Source organism: Panthera onca, chromosome F1, assembly GCF_046562875.1.
Source record: "Panthera onca isolate mPanOnc1 chromosome F1, mPanOnc1 haplotype 2, whole genome shotgun sequence".
Taxonomy (NCBI): Eukaryota; Metazoa; Chordata; class Mammalia; order Carnivora; family Felidae; genus Panthera; species Panthera onca.
This window is the reverse complement of record NC_138355.1, coordinates 58,575,759-58,599,626: the sequence shown is the minus strand read 5'-3', so window position 1 is coordinate 58,599,626 and position 23,868 is coordinate 58,575,759. Positions and strand designations below refer to the sequence as shown.

General features: G+C 40.3%; 1 long non-coding RNA gene across 2 annotated transcripts in view; it reads right to left on the bottom strand.

The window, feature by feature from the left end:
- Positions 1-2,129, bottom strand: part of LOC144614912 (uncharacterized) — a 39,437-nt gene extending 37,308 nt beyond the window's left edge. For both annotated transcript variants that reach the window (XR_013553216.2, XR_013553215.2), the window contains exon 1: positions 1,954-2,129. This is a non-coding gene — a long non-coding RNA (uncharacterized LOC144614912). The remainder of the gene's footprint in view (positions 1-1,953) is intronic.
- Between the last annotated feature and the right edge of the window lie 21,739 nt (positions 2,130-23,868).

Genomic DNA, 23,868 nt, shown 5'->3' with positions numbered 1-23,868 from the left:
CTATTTTTTCTCTGATATGCAAATAATTATAAGCAAAATAATCAATATAATTGGCATGTACAATCACAGTCTACTGTACAACTGATTAAGAAACTTAGTCTTTAATTAAAAAAGACCTGTTGAGGTTATAAAGGCTCTCACTACTAAAATAGATCTTATCTTCAAAGACTTTATCTCACTTAGGTTATGGATGACATAAAAATTAAGATTCAGCTCAAATCAGTCAGATAAAAAATGAAGTTATTTTAACTTGAATCAATACAAAAATTCACACATTTTTTTTTTTCATGTAACTTTTTTGACCATTCAAGCTAATCAAAGAAAACATGTCGGGGTTTGCTGTGTAAGATTTAGCTTCAGCTCAATGTAATTAAGTTTGAAAAAACAAGTACCCAAACCGGTTATTTACTAATCTTTAGGAAAAGAGTACCAGCTGATTGCCTGAATGTTTCACTTTCAACTAGCTGATTTTGGATGGTTTGCTCCAGTCTAAGACTAAGCCTCATAAAAGCACATTCGAGAAAGTCCTCAGCTGACATGCTCAGACATTGTTTTGGTGTGCAGGAAGCAGCAGCAGCCACCAGGCAGGGAGATGATTCTCATGAATGGGGTCTCTCCCCTCAGGACCCCTCACAGCACTGTGAGCCAGGAGTAAGCCAAAGGGGGTGTGAGGACCCCAGCTCCCAGATGGAAAGTAAAAGTCAGTGACTGGGATAATGGAAGGTCCTCAGGGCAAAGGCTTAGTCACTCTCAATGTCAACAGTCTGGGAGCCAAAAACAAAGTCATATGAGAGAATAAAAAAGGAAGTGAGTAGTAATAGAAAGTTATAACAGCCCCACCAGTATGATCTTTTCTTCCACTGGAATCCGTGTGATATTTAACTAGGCTGGTTAATATAACTATTTATAGAGTCTGTATAAAGAATTGTGTGAGTTTACATACACACATATAAATAAATACACAGTCACAATCACTTAGAATAAATAGAAATTCAAAACAAGAACCAGAAGATTCATACTTTCATCTCGTGTTTGTATAGTCTTTCATTAATTGGAGTGTTGGCAATTGATGTTGAAAAAGTCATATGACCACCCAAGACTAGAAATAAAGTGTAAATGATCTTTTTCCTCTCAGTGCATTTATCAAGTATCAGCTTGTAATCACCAATCCCATCTGCTACTTACTAAAGACCTCGAGAGTTGCATCAAAGGTCAAAACAGTGGCAAGTCATTGATTTTTATCAATGCTCAACAAATGGGCCTCAGAGATGTGTAGATTGCCATACACAATCTGAAAGGGTGGCTCATACTTTCCAAACCCCTGTAAGTGGAAGAACTGAAATATGCCCTGAAATATGATGTCTAAATGGTCTACTGCTTACCTTCTAGAAAAGGACCTCGTGGAGCTCCTAGTCCACATTCATTAAAAGGAACTAAATTGAAGTGGATCAAATTGAATGATATTGAACACATCAACAAGAAAGGGTGAAAAACACATCCACCTGTCTACCAGCAAATTACTGCAGGTTGCAATGTCAACACAGAATTAGTACTGAAAACCAGCAGCAAAGCAACATTCTTAAGATAGATGAGAGTCAACAGGAATATTGTCTGCCTAAAAATGCTTTACTCAAAATTGTATCAGTCAGGATCCTTTCAATTCCAAATACCAAGAAAAAAAAAAAAAACTTGAATCAACCTAACTTAAGACCCAATCCCTATTCTCGCAAAATGTGGGATGGACATTGGTGGTTTATGATTCACCGTAACTGGAAAGCTCAGCCATCCTGATTCACAGAGCCATATCCCTGGCATCAAGGGGGAAAAGCATAATGCCACAAAAGTAAGGGATCGTGTGGCTAACATATACATCAAACACATACATGTACACCCCTTGAGCAGTACAGTTGAATCTAATTTCAAATATAGCTGGATTGACTTGAAAGTACTCACAATGGCAGAGCAGTCTCTCCATGTCTTTGTTCTTCTTTCTGTTGCTGACTTTCTTCTTTCCCACTGCCTAAGAGCTTCTTCCATGGGGCCAAAAATGATTTCCCAAGCACCTCATTCTTCCGCATACCTGATTTAGCAACCCCAACAGAAAGAACAGTTCTCTCTCTCCATCTTATATTGATTCTAAGAAGGAACTTCGAACTTAACGTCTCAAGCACAGAAGCTCTGACCTAATCACTATGGATTGCCAAGGAGATGAAGCCCCATTACGTGATGATTTGGCCACATGCCCATCCCTGGCATCAAGTGGGAGAAGCATGGCTTCCCAAAAAGGGGGCAGGGGTGTGGATTTAAACACAAACACACACACACACACACACACACACACACACACACACGCACGCACACGGTGCACCCGGGTGATTCAGTCGGTGAAGCATCTGACTTCAGCTCAGGACATGATCTCAGTTTGTGGGTTTGAGCCCCGCATCGGGCTCTGTCCTGACAGCTCAGAGCCTGGAGCCTGCTTCAGATTTGTGTCTCCCTCACTGTCTGCCCCTCCTCCCCCCCCTCTTTCTTAAAAACAAGTAAACATTAAAAAATAATAAACACACACACAGCATTTGTTCACTACAATTCGTCCTTTACATCTTTAAAATAATTATTATCCTCAGGTTTTTCTGGTAATATTAAAAAGGAAATCAAACTGCTAGGAAGTATATTATTAATTTAAGGATCCTTTAGTATGAACTAATGTATTAAATATTTTATCCTTGACAGGAGATGGGGAAATAGGACAGCATTGGGCACAGGTAATAGAAAACAATTAAGGCCAAGAATGGGAGCAGGAGGTGAGTAAGGCAGATTACAGTGGTACCAAGGATAAACTTGACCTTTTTATGGTTTTGCCCCTAGCAAAGTTTCAACTAAGGGAAGACAATTCAACCATCTTAGCAGTATAAGCAATGAGTTGCAAACTTTTTCTGCAGCAAAATAAACAAAAAAGTGTTGGGACATGTAGATTAATAATCAAAAGAAAAAGGCCAAAACTGAATGGCTTACAGGCTATGCATGTCCTGAACTTCTAAAATCCTATCCAGATGTGGAAACATCCCGATTCGTCAAAAACAGCATAACTAATTATTTTTTTGCCTTCTCCTCAAGACTCCTTGAAAATCACCTTTAGAATCTAAGGGCAATTAATTTGTCCAGCAAATAAAGCATACAGTAGTGCCCGCTTTTAACTGGGTTCTCAAGGCCTCCTGCTTAGCAAGCAATTTACAAATGAATGGATGCCAAGTTTACAGGTGGTTCCTGGAATGAAGGGCTCTCGGGCAGCTTCTAAGCAGGACTGCATTCAAGCTGCTCTTCCAAATTAGCTTTTATTTAAAAGCAAACAACTACAAACCTTGAAGAAAAGACTCTGCAGCCTCTTCTACACTCATAACCACAAAGTCAATAGAAGAGACACAGTGAAGGGAAAGAATAAGGAAACTACCTGTGCCACTAGGGTGACTGCAAGGGACGAGTGTGGGCAAATGTGGACAGTATACAGTAGAACACTGGACTTTGGAGGGAAGCAGGCCTAATTTAAACCTCACTTTCACTGAGTATTAGTTGTGCCCTCTTAAGCAATATACAGTAGTGCCCCCTTATCCGAAGGGGACATGTTCCAAGACCCCAGTGGATCCAAGAACTTTGGATATATGGTACCAAACCATATATACTATGTTTTTGCTTCTACATACATACCTATACTAAGGTCTAATTTCTAAGTTGGGTACAGTAAGAAAGTCACACTAACTAATAATACAATAGAACAATTATAATAATATACTGTAATAAATGTTATCATAGATCTCAGCAACCTCAACATACAATTTTTCTTGTTCCCGTATGAAGTCAAGAACTTTCATCTTTCACTTAAAGGAAGCAATTTATGGACTTCTCTTTAGATCTTCAAATTGCCAGCCTGACTCCTTTTGCACTTTGGAGCCATAATTAAGTCAAATAAAGGGTACTTGAACACAAGCACTGTGATAGCGTGCTAATCAATCTGATAACTCCAAGACGGCTACTAAGGGACTACTGGGTATAGGTAGTCTATATTACGAGGCTATGCTAGACAGAGGGATGATTCACATCCTGGAAGAGACAGAGTGGGATTGCGTAAGGTTTCATCACACTACTCAGAACAGCAAGCAATTTAAAACCAATGTATTGTTTATTTCTGGAATTTTCCATTTAATATATTTGGACCACAGTTGACCTCGAATAACTTAAACCATGGAGAAGGGGCAACTGCTGTACTTAATTTTTTTTCAGTCCTAATTGGTAAATGGGGCTAAAACCTTCCTCATAAGATTTGCAAGATAAGAAATTAAATTTGATAACATGTAAAACAGTTCCTGACATGTAGTAGATACTCATGAAAAGGACATGCACCATTACTGATAAAATTGTCCCCAAGGTCTCCCTGGGACTTTGGTGGGCTGTAGGGCAAGCCAGAAACTGGGGGGAAACCATCATCACATATAGTCCAACGAGCAGAGACCCAAAAAGCAGGTTTATAATTCCTTATTAATGAATGCCAGGCCCAAACCAGTTCAAGTAAATGGGACTTTCTTGTGAATTTCATTCGCCACCATCGCCTCCTCACAACCTGCAGCTTTTCTGTTGGCCTCTGTCTGTGCTTTAAGAAAGCCAACTTCAGTGTGTGTGTTGTACTGACAAGACTTATCTCCCTCCCCACAAAAGCATTATCTAGATATTATAAATAACAAACTACTTGCAGTCTAACAGAGTGGCAAGGAAGCATTTAAAACTAGTTACTGGTGCTATTTACGTTGAAGAGGACTTAAAACCTTATTTTTTTTAATGCATTCAGAATTGTGGGCTTACAGCTCAGACAATCTTTCATTTCTGTTCCACAAGCCTATTACCTAAGCCTAATATTTTCAGGGCAGGAAAAAAAAAACACAGAAAACAAACAAACAAACAAACCCCCCCCCCCACACACACACACAAGCAGACACCTACAATTAAGCAATCATCATCTTTTAATTTTGCCAACTCTGGGGTTCTAATCCATTTATCTGTTTTTTTTTTTTCCCACTATCCTCCAAAACCTTTCTTAAAAAGTATTTGTTTGATTGAGTATGCGAAAGCTAACAGGGCCTCTGGCACCCACAGTTTCAATAGTGTAATTATGTGAGGTGTAGATGTTAACTAGGTTAGTGAAGAAAGATCATTAAACTTCCGGTTTCATCTCCTCAATGTTTTAGAATCCAAGAAAACAATGCCTAGGCAAATCAGCTTCTCCCCACCCCCATCCCCAAGTACAAGGTCAGTTTGACACTCTGAATGGTTAAATCATCCTTGGCAAAGAGTCTGAACTTGGCAGAAGCTCCATAATGAGAAATCCAGATGACTGGTATCATTTGTAATGTGAGTGCCCAGAACTTAATCCAGCGCTAGTTTGTTTTTGTAAGGAATAGCAATGACTTAAAAGAAGTCATTAGGGATGTTTAAGATTTTAACTACTTGACACTAGCTGTGGTCTTCACCTTTGATGGCAGCTTTTTAGCATTAAATAAGCAGTGTATGCCTTCTCCAGTCAGTTTACTTCTAATCCTCAGCACAGAAAGGATTCCATCAGCTTCTTGCTCTGGTTGGGAAAACTGCAGAACTTTCCCTAAAGTGTAGGCTGACATTCATTGAGGAAAGCAGACAAGCAAACAATTGAGGCTCACTCTACTCTTATCTCTTTTGGATTTTCAACAATCACTTAAATGAAGCTGCAGAAATATTACCGTTTTTCAAAAGACTAAGATAAACACCTGATTGAAATTTCAGTCTCCCAAGCAATTTGTCTGCTGGGTCAATATACGCTAAAATTAATATTGTCAGAGCTCTCCTAACCAGCCTTTATGTAATAACTCACTGTGTGACCCCGTTCCAGGGATAAAGCTTGAGCTTTTATACAACATCCTATACTCGTTTGCATAAACACTTGCCATTTGCGGGGAAAGGGGACGGTCAAACCAGCATTTTTTTCTGACATGATCATTATATGAAAATTGTCTGGTGAATTCAAAGAAAATAGTGCCCTGAGGTGCCTGGGTGGCTCAGTCAGTTAAGTATCCAACTCTTGATTTCAGCTCAGGTCGTGATCTCACTGGTCCTGAGTTTCAGCCCCATGTTGGGCCCTGCACTGATAGTGCAGAGTCGGCTTGGAATTCTCTCTCTCTCTCTCTCTCTCTCTCTCTCTGCCCCTCCCCTGCTTGCTTTCTCTCTCTCCCTCAAAAATAAATAAATACGGGGCACCTGAGTGGCTCAGTCGGTTAAGCGTCCGACTTCGGCTCAGGTCATGATCTCGCGGTCCGTGAGTTCCAGCCCCGCGTCGGGCTCTGGGCTGATGGCTCAGAGCCTGGAGCCTGCTTCCGATTCTGTGTCTCCCTCTCTCTCTGCCCCTCCCCCGTTCATGCTCTGTCTCTCTCTGTCTCAAAAATAAATAAAACATTTAAAAAATGTTAAAAATATAAATAAATAAATAAACTTAAAAACAATCTTATCAAAGAAAATGGTGCCCTCAATAATTTCAAGTGGACCTAATTTTCTTAAATGCCTTTTTTTTTTAATTTTTAAGAAGGCTGCACACCCAATATGGGACTTGAACTCACAACCCTGTGATCGAGAGTTGCATGCTCTACCCACTGATCCAGTCATGCACCCCTCAAGTAGACCCAATTTTAATTAAATTTCTTCACTGTCTTTACTTTCCAAACTTTCTCAACAAGAAACAGAGAAATATAAAATTATACAAAGTGATAAATTTTGTAGCATATTAAGAATCTTTCATAAATAGAATATGACTTTGCTTTTTATTTTCTTTTGGGTACCAAACAGTATCGAAAGACCAAGGAATCCTGGTCTTAATCTGGCCACTGTAAGGGAAGATGAAACTTTTCCTCTATCCTGTTAGATTCAGTCCCTGAGTCCTATGAATTAAACTCGCAAGAGACAGATGAACAGGAAAAAAGACATATCTTTCTTTATTAATGTTAATATTTGCACATGTCTTAACTTCACAGAAAAGATGTGAAAACCCACAGAAGTGATTAGACTTAGAAGTTTGCATACCATTTTAATAAAGGGGCAACAAGTGGAGAAGTGACCAGACAAAAGAAAGCAGGCCTTTGGGGTTCCAGCGGCAGTAAATTGTGAAAAGGTAAATGTATGGGGAGACTCATGAAAAATAAGAGTTATTTTAGTGACATTTATTTGTGCAGATTCATTTCAGTGCTGACTTTACATCTTCATGGCCATAAAACTCCTCTGGAAAGGGGATTCATGGCAGTTCTCACTTCTCATGAGTTTCTGCTTTTAGTCAGATAAGGGAAACTCCAAGAAGCCTTTTTTATAGATCAGATGCTCAGTTGCCTTTGGTTCAAAATAATCCATATGCCAAAGTGACACATTTCAGGGTGGCATATCTTGAGAGCCTTCACTGCTAATTCCCTCAGAGGTATTTGTTAGTCAAGCCATTTCTCTGGGACTCAGTTTCTGCACAAGTGAAGTAAAGTTTGGACTAGATTTCTAAATTTCGTTCACTCTCTGAGATTCCATGGTTCTTTTATTTCTGTATACTCATTGTAGGTTTCATTGCAAAGGCTGCATACTTAAGTTACAAGCTATGTAACTTACAGTCACTTGTCTCAAAAAAAAAAAAAAAAAAAAGAAGGAAGAAAGAAAAAAAGACATCTGACACCAAATAGCGTGGAATACTTTCCCTAAATTTACTTGTGTATTCAAGAATGTATTGGGCACATGATATTGATAAAGGCTGTGAGGTAGATAAGAAAAATGCAGTCAGTTTGGGAGAAGAGACAACTTCATATGTTTTTTCATGGCAGTGATCTAGGAAGGGTAAATAGAACACTGCCTGAAAACAAATGAAAAGATCCGAGGGTTTCTCAGGATCTAATGTGTTGATTCTATTACCCTGATATGCTGCTTTGTCCCACTGTATGCTGACCTTCTGGGGAGGGTGGTGAGTTAAACTGAGTCACACTTTCTATCCACACCCAAGAACCGCATCCTATGATCAATTCCTGCACAATACCTCAGCTAGTTTGATCTTGAACTACCTAATAATCGCAAATGGACCCAAGAGAGTCCCTTGAAAGAATGGGTCTGTGGTGACTCTCCAGTCTCTTGTAGGCAAGATTATGGGAGAGAAAATTGCAAGACTTAGCTTCAGGAGAGATATACAGATCTAAAAAGCAGAGACGTGGGTCCTTGGTGGATTACTTTGGTTTTCCTAATCAGGGGCAATGAATTTGTAAGATGAGGACCAGTGTGATTCTTCAACCAAAATTTCAACTGAATCGAGGATGCTCTTTCATGAAAGAGCAAGGAAACTTATTTTCAAAGTCCTGGCAACCCATCAGAGAGGGAAAATTAGCTGTAATGTCCTGTTGTACAGGCATTCCCGGCTCTATTTATACTCCACAATGACAGAAAACGCATCTGTCTAGTGTTGGAAAGACACTAGAAAACTTAATTATCTGAATCCCCTCTCCGGTGGTTGAAGAAGGGCGTATCCTCAAATTACTACTCCCTGAACTCCAACCAAGACCTGGTCAGAAGGCAGTAGGTCTGTTCAGGGAGCCAACAGGAAGCTCTCCCCGACTTGAGCCAGTTGGATAGGGATGAAGCTTGCTTCAGCTGGAAGTCATTTGTACTTTTCCTCAGACTAATCAGAATTGGTGGCTTATGAGAGCACACCGAAGGTGATCTTACTCTGATCTGCTGTAGGTGCAGAAGCCCAGCTGCTCAAATATTTAAGGGAAGTACCTGGAGTTGTCTGCTTTGCTTTGATGGAGAACAGGGTCAAAAAGAAAGAACTGCCCACAGAACGGAAAAATGAGAATTTGAGGTGTGGTACATTTACAAAAGGTCATCAGTGCTTTCCAAAATTCCACTAGGAAATGTGGGTAAGGATGGGTGGGGGCTCTAACCACATCCGAAAATTTCCTTTGGGCTACCTAGTCAAACAGGTCTCACCCAAGTTGTGTCTACACAGCAAATAAATTCAGAGGAAGGGGAAAAAAGCAGACTCATTCAGACAACAGTTATCCAAGTACAAGCAGTAATGCTGGATCATCAAAAGTCTAGAAATTACCAGATATTCAAAATAAGTATTCATTTGACAAAACACATTTCTGAAAGGAGGGGGCCTGTTTTGCTAAATGTCTCTCAGGGAGGGGTATTCTTGCTAGTTTTTATAATTTTCCAGAAGTTAGAAGTTTGCTGACTAGGGATGATCCATCCCTGGAAATTCTATCTCTAATGGTTCTGTTTAACAGTCCAACACCCAAGAAATTCTATACTCTCTCATGCCAACTCAATACAATGTTTTTGCTACTTTAGTAATTTTTTTTTAATTATAGGGTTTCAGGGTTGTGCGAAGTATATGTGTTAGGTAAAATATACCTGCCGTTGATGAATTTGAGTTACTCCCTAATCGTGAAGAATTCTGTAACAGGCACAGAGGATGACAGCGGTAAAAGAAGGTAGCCAGAAAAATTATCTGGAAGAAACGAAGCTTTGCCTCTGTTGTCTTTAAAACAAAGTGCTCCAAATATTCCTCCGCGCTGCTCATTGAAAAAGAAAAAATCAGTGTAAACCAGTCTTTGTCAGGCTTTTGAGTATATTCAGTCAAGCCATGACAGACCCCCTCTGACCTGTGCCTGTGCCTCCCTGGGTCTGTCCACTCACGCGTGTTCCAGGCCAGCTTGCGTCCCGGCAGAGAAGCCGGAGTCCCTCATGCAGCACAGCTTAAACAGTGCAGCGTCCACCCAAGAGTTCAGCAAGAAGGGATCGCCTTAGCCAACAGTCAGGACTGCTGCTGTGACTAGAAGGAACGAGAGGAAAGGATGAGGAGCAAGGTGGAAGAGGAAGAGAAGGAGACACAGGAAAAGAAGAGAAGGAAGAGGGAGAGGAAGAGGGTGGTGACAGTGGAGAAGAGGAAAGGAGGGAAGGAAGGAGGAGAAAGGACAAGAAAAATTATGGAGGAGGAGGACAGGGGAGAGAAGAGAGAGGAAGGGGCTAAAGGTGGAGGAAGAGAAAAAGTTGGACTGGCCGGGAGGGAAGAGGGAGAAGAATCCAGAATTAAACACCCACACATACACACACACACACACACACACACACACACACACACACACAACTCTGGATGAAACCCTGCTTTGTCTTTATATGCTTATTTGTTTTAACCTTGGTGATACAAAAGCAGGAAAAAAAGAAAAAGGGTATTCCTTCAGGGGAAAAAAAGATAGAAAATAGTTTCTGTCTTCTGAAACGTGAGTGAATTTACCTTCAGGACAGCTAATTCTATCACTTTCTATGGGAAGGCTGGGCTACTTCGTGCGCAGGGAAAACACAGACACGCTGGGGGCAAAACCCAAGTACCTGGAAGGGACCTGGATCCAGAAGTTTCAGCCCAGGAAGCCTGTTATCTTTTGTCATGCAAACTGACTGCTGTTTTGGTAGAGATTTCTTCCCAGATCCTGTTTCTTCTTAAGGAGAAACTCCTTCCTTCCCCATGTAACAGATGAACATATAGATTACTTGCTGCCTGTACTTTGAGGCCAGTTTTTGTGATCTTGGATGTGCTTGTGTTACTGTGTAGCAAATATTAAGTACCACTATGCTGTAGTTGTAGATTTGTGTTTATGGGGCCATGACATTAGGGCCGCACCGGTAATCCTAATAATTCTAGTAATGCTTTCTTCACCGTAACACGAATGAGGGCTCATTTCCGGGACACTTTTGAGCCTGGTCTTACATGATGTCCTGCTTTTATTGGCCTATTCCACTGTGGGTACGTAAAAGTTTAAAATGTCATGAAAACATTTACGGGGTTTGTATCGCTATTTTTTGACTTTTGACCTTCTAATAACCGTATCAGGCCTCATTACCCTGTTGTTTTGGAGAACACAGACAAAGACGCTAATGGGGAGCTTACACACAAGTTAGTTCAGTTTTTTTCACGAGACCGGCCTCTTTGAGCAACGTTACGCTCAAAAGCATTTGGTTGAACTTTCAATTCTCAATACATTGGTTTGTCTTGTCTGTGTGCCACTAAAAATGTATCAAAAACAAACGTGGTCCAAACAAGTGGTCCATTTTCCCCCATTCCCCTCAGAAGACCAATTTTGTTGCTGTTGAATGTTTCATTTTTTTAAATTAACTACGCAGGCTTTTGGGACACGTGGACCTGGTTGGCGTGCACTGGGGGCAAGAGCAGAGTCTGGTGGAAATGCTCTTGTGCAACGATACATAGTTGCGTGTGTTTATGTGTAAATGCCTGTTTATGTATACATGAAATGTATAAAACACTGAGGCACAAACTAATTCTTGGCCCCTATAATTTAGAGCAATTTTCCAGCTGAAAACTTTCCAATTCCTTGGTTTCATTTGTCTATTCCCTTCAAGCCAGAACTTACTCTCCGCAGGGGATCATAATTCACGATCTGTGATTTGTGTCTCAAGAATTCCTTGGGCACTTCACCGAAATAATTTTGTTTGACCTTGATGCCATTCAAGGCTTAAAAGTGAAAATGGAGTTGAATTTATTAATTTTCAATGAATGAAATGCCGGAGAGCAACTTAGTTTGCTAAGGCAGGAGGTCTCTTTCCATGCATGGAGAAGTGAGAATCCCCTCTACTGGTCTCTTATTTGAACATATTCTTTTCCTTGAATAAATGGACCACAAGCTGGCTTCCCCAGTTAGCTGTACCTCACTGTGGGGTAACAGCCAGCAGTAAAATTTAGTGCACAAGTATATACTATGCCAGGAAAACCCACTCTTAACACTGCAGAAGTTAAGACCATTCTCAGAGGAAAGTATAAATTCTTAATTCCTACAACCCTGTGCCCTTTCCCTCTTCGGCAGACCTACAATTAAGGTATGGAGAAATTAGATAGATAGATAGATAGATAGATAGATAGATAGATACAGAGATGTGGCATTTAGAGATATGGGCATATAGAGATATGAATATCTATATCGATAATGGATTTATAAACCACTAATGATATATAAATATATATCTCCCACTCCTCCAGCATTCCACTGTCTTGAGTATGCTGTAAGGATGCCCCAAGATTTTGCCCTGCTTCTTTTTTCTTCTTCTTCTTTGTTTGTTTATTTATTTTGAGAAGGGGTGGGCAGAGAGAATAGGAGGGAATCCCAAGCAGGCTCCACACTGTCAGCCTGGAGCTTGATGCAGGGCTCGAACCCACGAACTGTGAGATCATGACCTGAGCCGAAATCAAGAGTCGGACGCTCAACTGACTGAGCCACCCAGGCGCCCCCTTTTCTCTTCTTATTCTGCACATTTTCCTTGGGCATTCTCGTGGCTTCAGCCACCACCTACAGGCTAATGGATCCCCAAATTTCTAAGTATTGTCCATATGTCTATAAATGACCTCATTACCTCCTTCCCTCTGGGAATGCCATTACCACCACCTCTCACAAACTCACTCAAGAATTTCTCAGGCACTTCAAGGGAATAGTTTTGTCTGATCTTGATGCTATTAAAGACTTAATAATGGAATATTATCACACAGCCTCTCATTAATATTATCAGCATTAGAAAACTCAGGACCATCCTAAGTCCTACCCCTCCTTGCCCCTTACATCAAATGTGTTTCCAAATCCTGTTGATTTAATGTCTCTCACATCTGGCTTCTTTTTTCATTGCAGTTCTTACTCTCAGAATTAAGCCTTGATCTCCCACATGAAGAGTTACTCAGGGACTAGGGAGGCAGGATATTGTATGTGGTGCCGAAGCATCTGAGTCAAGGTTTCAATCCTAACTTGGCTGCTTACTAACTGGGTAACTTAATCAATCTACACCTATACCTTCTTGTAGGGTTATTTTGAACATATTAGTTCAGTGCTGATGCTCTTGGGGCTTTGCCTCTTTTACACAGTGAGCCTTCAATAAATGATCACACCTTGGGGTTGTTGGAGGGGGGGTGGGCTAAATGGGTCAGGGACATTAAGGAATCTACTCCTAAAACCATTGTTGAACTAGACGTAATTAACTTGGATGTAAATTTAAAAAATAAAATTAAAAAAAAATTAATAGATAAATGAGTGCTCCTTACTAGAAGGTTGCCCTGTCTTGGGTACCCACTAGATACCAGGAATACCTCCTCTGTTATAACAACTCAAAATGTCTCCAGACATTGCTAATATCCCCTAGGTGAACAAAAGTCACCCCCAGATAAGAACCACTGTCCTGACGACAAAGTCCAAACTGTTTTCTTGACTCACAAGGCTGTTCACAAGCTGAAGCAAGGTTCTCTCTTCTCTGCTTCCTGCCACCCCATCCCATGCTTCTATGTGCTAGTCTCATCCTGCCTTTCTGGCAAAGCCAGGTCCTTGCCCAGAGCTTTGCCTCCCCTTGAACACGGTGTCCCTCTGCTGTGATGCCCTCCTCCAACCTCCCCCCTAACAACCTTTTCCTTTCCATCATACATCCAGCTCCCATGTCCTCTCTTCCCTGGGTCACCTGATCACAGATCCTTTCACACAACACTTACTGTTTTTATTTTATACTTTTTTAATCTTGCTTAGTACATTCTGTGTTTGTCCATCTGCCTACTCTACTTACCCTTAGTGTAAATTAACTTCTAGAAAACACATATCGTAATCTATTTATCTCTGTCCCTCCATAGTTGATAATATGGCATCTAACCCATCATAGGTATTTCGATAAGTATTTTCAAACAAATTGGACTGCCCTATGTCCTCCTGTTTACTGAGCCCCCTCTAAGTGGTAACTAGTGTATACTTTAAATTTCCCTTTACCTACTGAAATATTCTCATCTTAATTGTCATTTGGTTAGACCCCTTTGTGACAGTCAAACTAACAACCTAATCCACTCTTGGGCAGTAAATGTTAATGACATGGGGCATTCCCCATCCCAGAAGCCGGTTGCCAGGGCAAGGGACTGTGGGTAAGCACACAAACTCCACAGGCAGCTTTCCTGGGTTCAGATCAGTCTTGGTTTTGTTTTTTGTCTTAATTGGTAAAACAAGGGTGTTAATGGTATTAACTTCAGAGTGTGATTTTGAAATTAAATGAGGTAATGAATCTAAAGCACAAATAGATATTGCATAAAACTTGGCTCTGATTGTTAGATTTATACGTCTATGTAAGAACCTATTGAAATAATGCCTTTATTGCTGTGCTAAGACACGTAGGGAAGTCTGGTGACAGGCAGGGATTTTAGAATGTGTAAAATCATGCCATGTAAGCAATCTCATGTTTTAGTCCTTAGGGCAATCATATGTCTACCATATAACAAATGCCCCCCCATAAAAATGATGTCTTCTTCCTCCCACAACTTCTTCATTGATCTTTAAATGCTTCTTCACTATGCTTCTTGAAATGCTGACTTACCCTCACATTTTATATATATATATATATATATATATATATATATATATATATATAAAATATATGTGCACCCAAGTATGTGTATATAGGTGTTGTTTTTTAAGGACTACCCTTACTCAAACATGCTATACACATCTTTCCCTTCATCTAAATGTTAGGAAGAAATTGGCCTCTGGCAGTAGTTACTAGGCAAGTTCAAGTGCCAGTCATCCCAGTGTGTACAGCTGTGCTCCCTATGTGTTCTGCAAGAGCAGTGGGTGTCTGTATCGGCTCAGCTCTACAAGCAACTCATTCGACGTGAACCTACAAACTCTGAGGAGAATATGGAGGTAGGGTATATATGGGTAGAAAAGTGTCAGACTGACTTATATGTGTCCTATTTCTACCATTTCTGGCCTTCTTCAAGGAGGAAAAAATCCTATTAACAGACATATTTGGTGTACAACTTATTCCAATGCACAGCCTCTTGTGAATCTATTGTCCCTGAAAGTATTGTCCCCTGCAACGTCTTTACTCCATACATGTCCTTTATCTCATCCATCTTGGGAGCACTTGAGTCTTTGCATAGACAACCAAAAAAGTAGTTTGGATGGGCTTCAGTACATCTAGAACCTTCAGCGGTCTCAGTGGCTGCATTAGAAAATCACGTGATCATCGATACCAGTAAATGACATCATTTGACAGCTGTCAGAAGCACAACGGTCCAAGCGGGATTGCTGAACTGGGATTCTCCACTGTGAGCCTGATTCGGTTTATAAATATCTGTATCACCATGTGCATGTTACTTTTCTTCTCTGGCCCAACGTCATCATTTTTCAAGTGGGAATAATAACATACGGGGAGGTTGTTTTAACAGTCAAACAAGATACCGTATTAAAGACTCTTGCTGTTTTAAAGGTTTACATATTAGTGTTGAACGTTAAAATATTAAAGCTTAAATGTCAAAAATTTTGTATGACCTTATTTTCATACTGCAGAAGTTTCGAGACCATGACTTCACTTCTTGACATAGCACATTTGCCATATGTAGAGTGCCTCTGTGGGACAGAGACTATGCCACCCTCTGGAGTCACAAAGAAGAAAGACACAAATTGCCTGGAGGAACTTAGAGTTGGTAAAAGACGTGCACAACAGTGCATTGACCTATAGTAGGAACTATAATACAGACGATGTAGAACGAGCAACAGAAACGCCAAGGAAGGAGGACTGAACGCCCTGAGTTAAGCCATCCTGGGCAGTACATGTTAACGTGTGTGCTTAGAACTCCAGAAAGCCAAGTTTTATCAACTTGTATGCTGTCTTCATGGAGCTGGATGAGAATATACAGACGTGGAGGTCCGTGTTGTGGTGGGCAGCATTCAGAAGCTACTAATAGCCAATATTGATCGCAGCAGGGTTCATAGAGCAGCTTTTTAAAAAACATTTACCCCTCTAAAATCAAATTGGGTAAGTTTATCTAGACTTCAAAGATTTCAGGTTTTACATTTATTTACCGAACATTTACTATGTTCCAGGCACGGAACTGGATGTTTTTACTGCATTATCACATTTAAAAGCTAAATAAAGATGGAGGTAGCTTTAATTTAATCCCATTATAAGCTTCTGCTCTCCATCATGAGGCCATTGCTATATCCTGGCTCACAGCCCATACTCACACTACTTTGCTGGAATTCTGTTGAAGAAGAAATCTGTTCTAACCAAAATATTCTAAATAATTTAGCTGCCAGCCTGGGAATAAAAATAATATCTCTTTGGTAATGGATTTTTTTTTTTAAGGAACTGGCCTTGAATACCTACATAATATCACTTTTCTTAATAAACATTTACATGCTCTTCAAAGTTTTCTGGTAATTTGTTCAGCAAATGTGTAAATAAGAGAAGGGGATTTGTTGATGTATCCGCTTGCTTGGGGTGGCCTCAACAAAGTATCACAAACTGGGTGGCTTAACAGCAGACATTTATTGTCTCACAGTTCTAAACGCTGGAAGTCAGAGATCAAAGCGACCGCAAGGCTGGTTCCTTCTGAGGACTGTGAGAGAGAATCTGTCTCATGCCTCTCTCCAGCCTTTGGGTGGTTTGGTTTTCCTTGGCTTATAAAATCATTACCCTAGTCCCTGCCTTCATCTTCAGATGGCGTTCTACCTGTGTACATGTCTGTCTACATATTTCCATTTTTTAAAATAAAGACACCCACCATATTGGATTCCAATCCACCCTAACGATTTCATCTTCACTGGATTACCTCTGTACAAAACAAACCCTACTTCCAAATGAGGCCACATTCTGAGCTACTGGGAATTAGGACTTTGGCATATAAATTTTAGAGGGACACAATTGAACACGTGAGAGGTGGTAAAACACCTCTCTAAATACTGATCCTGGAGAGGATTATAAAATTAATTCACGATAGAGGTATATTAAAGAGCTAGAGGGTGCTTCATGGAAAGATCTGAGGTATTACTGATTGTAAACCCCCTGAAGAAAACGTAAATCATTGCTAACAACTTCTTGAACTTCAATTTACTGATTTCATTGAGGTTAGTGATAATCATTCAATTACTTTTGCATTTCACCACTGATTACTAACAGCAAGAGGTCGTCAGTAGTAGGAACAGTATCTGTGTGGTCACAGCGGTTGCGGGGGGGGGGGGGCAAACACACATGCATGTGCATGCATACGTGACAAAATAAACTTTGAAAGTGCTTTCAACCCTTCAAACTTTGAAAGTTAACTTTTTAAAGAATACATATTACCTTCAAATGAGGCTTTGCCAGATGGGTCAACCCAGTATTTATTTTTTCATTAACATCTTTCTTGTATGATTTTAAGGAAGTCTTTTGCAAATGTATTATGTGCCCCAAATAAGATTTAACTAACATTTATAAATGTATTTCATTGTCATTTCACATTTATTATCTTATTTGATGCTAGAACTAGGAGGGCCATAGAGTACTGAAATCTCTACTTAACTGAAGAAAAAAGAAGGCCAAGGAAAATGAATAACATATCTACCATCACACAGAATCTGTTGGGGAAGAAACTAGGTTGAGAAGCCAGGTTTCTTGCCACTTAAAGCAAACAAAATACAGCCAAAAACTTCCCGGGAGATACAAATGTACCCAAACACATGTTTTGTCACATTGTGAAACTGCACAATTCTTAACAGTAAAATTGTTGAGTTACCCATTTGGTTTTACCTTTACCTCTTCCTTACTCTAATCTGGGTAATCAGGAGTTAGAACCAACCTGACCCAGAAATTGTGCCAAAGATGTTGATGAAAGGAATTTCTCCTACACCAGCATGAATTGGTTTCACAATAATGCAGCTCCATGAGATTTAGTGGATTTTGCTTTCTTATGGATTAAAAAGCCTTTCTTATATGAAGCTAATTCCCAGGATATAAATAACCCATCAGAGGTCAGGTTGTAAATGTCCATAGCCAAAGTCAGGGGTTTTAACCACCCGAGAAGAAGAAACTCTAGGAATCAGATGGCATTTGTGAAACGGAAGTCACGAATCTATGATCTATGCCTCTCTTGGCCACAAGTGACACGAGCGTTTCATTCATAGTCAGTCACACGGTCTCAATGAGTGAAGCGCTCTCCACAGACTTTATAAGTGCATGTTCTGCACCCAATCCTAACCTCTCTTCTGGGTTCTCATTCACCTACTGGACATTGTACTCACTGAACCATCTTGTCATTTTGTTCACGGGCTATATCAAAAGCTAAATTCACAATCTTCCATCAAAACCAACTTCAACTCGTAACCACATTTCTGGCAGGTGTTCTTGGCACACCCTGGCTCAGAAATCCAGTCATTTTTAAACTGCCCTCAAGCAACCCCCAAGTACTAAAAATTCTCTCTTTAAGTGTTTCTTTCTTTCCACTGCTCTGGACAGGACCGTAGTTTAGGCTTTAGTGCTTAATTCCTACAAGAGAATAATGGCCTCCTACCTGCCTCCCATGTGGGTTTGGGCCTATAGAAACAAGTCTTGGCTTGCTTAGGACCCATCCAAAAATGTACCTCCTCCAACCCCTATAAACTCATCTCCATGAAGAGCAGGCCACATTCAGTTCTCTGTGACTCATTAAGCCCACAGATCTGCTTTCTCTTACATGGAAAGATGGGGTGGCTGTCTCATCAGACACCTTTTCCGTCAGCCTCCTCTAGCTCCCTTAGAAGCTATTGATCCTGTCATGAGCTTTTCAGATGGTTAGAGCGCATGAGTCTTAACTGACGTCACAGAATAGCCACCTTCTGCCTGTTTCCAAATAACATCACCTCAAATTGTTAACAAAATCTCAACTCCTCAAAACTATATTGACAGACTATTTTGTTATTCTAGACTATGGTGGTTTAAAACAAAAGATTTCTCTGGCTATTTCTACTTATGCAATCAATACCTTTTTGTAGAGACTTGGAAAATAAAGAAAAACAAAGAGAAAGGTTTCTTAAATCATCCTATAACCACTTAAAACACTATGAAATTGTTCTCTTTCCCCCACCAGTACATTTTAATTTTTTTTACGTTACTTCATCTTCATTCTCGTCCAATGTCATTAAACTATCTATACAGTCTTCAAGTATATAAAATGTATTGTAACTTAATCAATTACTTCAATTATTAGATATTTGGTTTGTTTATAAAATTTTGCCATTGGTTAAAAAATCCTCGATGGATATCCTTATGAATTTTGTGCACACTTCTGAGAATACCTACTCATCACAACCTCACTAACACAGAAAGTGACATCTACTTCTCAAATATCTTAACAAGTATTCAACTACCAAAGTGGATGCTTTCATATTAATGAAAGACTGTATTTCTTTTCTGAATTATAAGATTATATAAATTGCCCTTTTGATATGGCTATTACTTCTTTCTTACTGAGGTATAAAGGCTCCTTACAGATTAAAGATGTTATATTGTGATGGAATTTTAAGCTTCAAAATGCTCATGGTATTTAGCAATCGGGAGTCATTTATGACTACAAAAGTAATCTCAGTGGAGAGGCTGATATGGGATCCACTTTGCCAAAATTGAAATATGAAGGAAAATAAGGAATTAGAAATCTGGTATTGAAGTAAAGAGAGAAAAGAAAGAGAATATTATGTAGAGACAGAAACAGGATGTAATGTAAGGAATTGTTTGTGTATGTTTCTTAGTTTGCATTACTGGGTATGGGAAGAAGATAGAATGATCAAATCATGAAATGAGATTCCAGAAGAATAAGAAATATATGAGATTGAGAATCCAGATAGAGAAAAACAGATTTGGGAAGGATGAGAGAGACTCTTTCTCAAGAGTTAAAGGTGCCTGAAAATGCAGACATCTGGAGCTGTGGAAAGACCAATGAAGGAGACCAATTTACCATTTTCATCTCTAGGATATTTGTCTCCTTTTCACTAGCTGAGACACTGATAAAAAAGAAAAATGACATGAGAAATGGCAAAACAATGTCTTCACTTGAGCAGCATAAAATCACTTTTCCTCCAGAGAGATGGATAGAAGATTTGGTTTTTATAAATTCTTTCAGAGTCATAAGGGCTTTGACTCTAAGGTAGAGGCTCAAAATTAGTTGAAAGAGGCATTAGAAATATGCCTAAGGAGGTAATCAGAGAAAAGACAAAGCTGATTAAAATAGGACTTTTAAAGAGAGGCTTTTTAAATTATTATTTTGAAAGAGGATAGAGGGTAGAAAGGTGTACCTACATCTCCTCCTTAGCATTTTCTACAGAAAAAGCAATTAAAACCACAAGGTGTAAAACTTCATTTTCCAATAGGGTGACAGAATCTACAAAAAAAAAAATACGTAAGAGAAAAAAATTTCACTGAGTGCCAGACAGGGGAAAAAAAATGTAGTTCTTCAAGTAACATAGCAGCGCTATGAATCCATGTTCTATCACTGCTATAACAAATCATCACAAACTTGGTGACTTCAAACCACTCAAGCTCATTATCTTACAGTTCTAGAGGTCAGGAGTCCAACACAGGTCTCACTGGACTGAACTCAAAGTGTTGGTGAGGTGGTGTTCTTTCTGGAGGCTCTGTAGAGGAATCCATTGCCTTGCGTTTTCCAAAAGCCAGGGCCACCTGCATTCCTTGACTTGTGGCCCCCTCCCTCTTCAAGGGGAGCAATATAGCATCTTCAGCTCTCTAGACTCACTCTCCTGTCTCTCTCACTTATACCCTCATGAGTATATTGGGCCCACCTAAATAATCCAAAATAATCTCCCCGTCTCAAGATCCTTCAGTTATTCATGCCTACCAAGTCCTTGTGCCATGTAGCACATTCACAGGTTCTGGGGATTAGGGCGTCGACATCTTCGGAGAGCCATTATTCACCCACCACAGTAGACTATGTAGTGTCATTGGTAACTAAAATGCTCTTTGAAATCCTCATTTGGTGATAAGCCAAAGCTAGGCAAGGATCTCCTTCTCTGGTTTAAGAACACACACAAAAGTAAACGGTATTTGATGTATAATTTACATGCTGAACTTTCTTTATCCACAGGGCCTGTATGCTGAGGTAGGGAACAGCAAAGACAGGGGGAGCACTCTGCAGCAGCATTGAGTTTGAAACCCTTGAAGAAAGGATTTAAGGAGGCTCTGAATTCAAAATTGTGTCCAGCCCTGAAGTTTGAAACTGCTAAACCAAATTTGTCTCATCATCAGCCCTGACTCAGTATGAGGTTTCAGTGTTTCTGCCTTGTTTCTAGATCACTTCCTTATGATTACTTTTACCTCTTCTCAACTTACCTTTGATGTTTACCACCTTGCCCCATTCACTTTCCCCCATTTCGAACTTGCCCTTTTGTGTAGGGGCCTGATATGGTCCTTCTTACCTCAGTCCCCTAGTTGAGTTTTCCCCAGGCCTTAGAAAGTTGTCCATTTCTGACCTTCTCTGGGTACTGAGCTAGTAAAGCCCTTCCTTAAAGTTCGCCCATCTGCCCACCGTTCCTTCCAAGTTTACCACGGCCTCTATGAGAGGTAATTAGAAAGTCCTGGAGTTCTAAGTTTTAGTTGAAAATTGATTCACATTTTCCTAATGATAGTAATCAGTTTAGGAGAATTCCAGATACAAAATCAACTTCAACTAATCATTTGACAAAAGGCCCAGGGAAATGCTTTTATCACTATTCAAAGAAAAAAAAAAGTTTATTTATTTTGAGAGAGAGAGAGAGAAAGTGCAAGTTGGGGGAAGGGGTTGGAAAGGGAGAGAGAGAGAATCCCAGGCAGGGTCCACATTGCCAGCAAGTATTTTGTGAGTTCAAAATAAAAGTAAATTCCTTTAAGGAATAATAATCAAGATAGATACCTAGATATTTCTAGCATGTGTTCCTAGAAGGAAACTAAGACTATCCATCACTAGGCTGAAGGACTCAGATTAGCAGCCATGTTCTATTTGGTTTACGTTGCCAACGGCTCCCACTGGTAGGTGTTGGTTAAATATGAAGAAAGGAAAGAGGAAAGCCTGAAGGGCAAAAATCTTGAGGACATGGGGCATACTTCTATTCAAGGAATAAGATTATCACTTTGGGATGGGGTTAGGGATGGGGACATGGTTATAGACCTCGAAGGAAGTGATGGATATGTGTTCATGGGGAAGAATGCAGGACATGTCCGGTTGGAGAGAAAATGGCCAAAATTACAAGGGCAAAAATTAAAGAATCTCAAGGAGCTTGTTGTGAGATCAGCTTTGCTGGAACAAAGAAACAGTCCAAAGCTCCAGGAGGTGCCAACTCTTGAGAAATGATGGATGCTGGGCTGTGGGGTTTAGGCTGACCCCCTATAGGTCCTGATCTGCAGGCTGGTACATTGAAAACTGAGAGAGAGAGAGAGAGAGAGAGAGGCCAAGTGTAATGAACTTCAGTCCCAGGAGTGTCGGTGCCATTGTTTGGAGGAAGGGAAGTTTGTGTGTGTCAGGAAGAGGAGATGATTTGTTACCTCATGGGCTTCGAGGTGCATCGTGGTATGCATCACGATAGAGATCAGAGTCTGAGCGGTGTCCTTTTTGCACAAAGGACTGCTCCCTTATCTGAGATCCATCCACACGACCACATGGCCTGTCCTGCCAGATGGAGGACATTTTTCACATAATGCACTTGGCAGCGAAAGCAAATCTATTTTAAGCTGACTGTTCATTTTTCATGATGTGCATTACAAAAGCCCTGGTATAGCCCAATTCATTTATAAGTGGACTTAAAACACTTTATAATACAATGAAGCTATTTGGCTAAATGCGGACTCCCGGGAGTTGGGTTCCTGTAAGGGGGAGTGAGATTTAGTCTCTCTGTACCTATCTTAAAAATGTATAAAACAGGCAGGATTCAGGTTGAAGTATAACAGACTTAGTGGGGTCCTAACCCACGGAATGGAAAGACCACACAACAGAAGGATTGGAACTTATTAGTGGGGATGGATGAACCACTCTGTGGTTTAGGCTGAAACGCCTGGGATTGCTTTTCAAATGTTTTAAATTTGATAATATATATACATATATAGACACACACACATATATTAAAAAAGCAAATGCGTTTGCCAAAATCTTTCCCCTGTCTTCATTCTTCAGCCCATATGGATTTTAAATGTTTGTAATCCATGCATCTCTGATGTGTTCGCACAAGGCCCTTGGAGGACTGGCTCATAAAAGATTGCCCCCTGAGGAAATTGTACAAACCTTTTCTCTAAGAGTTGCCATGTTTTGCTCAAGCCTGGACCCTAACCCTTTGCCCCACTTTTCTCTGAGTGATATGGAGCAAGCAAAAAAGTGTGGACGTTCAATCCATAATTCACTCCTAATTCTCTAAGCTGTGTGGCTCTTTAGATTTCTCTTTTTCTCACTCAAGAAGAGGGGTGGGCTAGGAGAGTGGGGACCTGAAGGCTCTCTGGTCCCCTGGCTCCAAGTCTAGGATGCTGATGCCCCCATCCAGTTGGCCTTCAGTGACTTCCAGCTTTGCTGACTGGCTTTCTAACTTGCTCCTAATGCAAAAGTTCCTTCTTTTGTTTGATTTTTTCTTTTTTCTTTTTTTTAATGTTTATTTATTTTGGAGAGAGAGACAGACAGAGAGACAGAGTGTGAACAGGGGAGGGACAGAAGGAGGGGAAGATACAGAATCTGAAGCAGGACCCAGGTTCTGAGCTGTCAGCACAGAGCCCGATGCAGGGCTTGAACTCACAAACCGTGAGATCATGACCTGAGCCGAAGTCAGACACTTAATTGACTGAGCCATCCAGGTACCCCAAAACTTCCTTCTTTTGAATGTAGGAAATTAATTACTGAAGGAACCAGAATAAGTAAGGTAGGTTCTAGTTAAGGGCAGCACTTAGCTCTGGCAAATGGGAGGGTCAATAAAAAGAAAAAAGGCTAACAAGCGGCCCTCAAAATTTCTGGAAACTTACCCTTCGAACCCCTCCCTTTCCACTCAG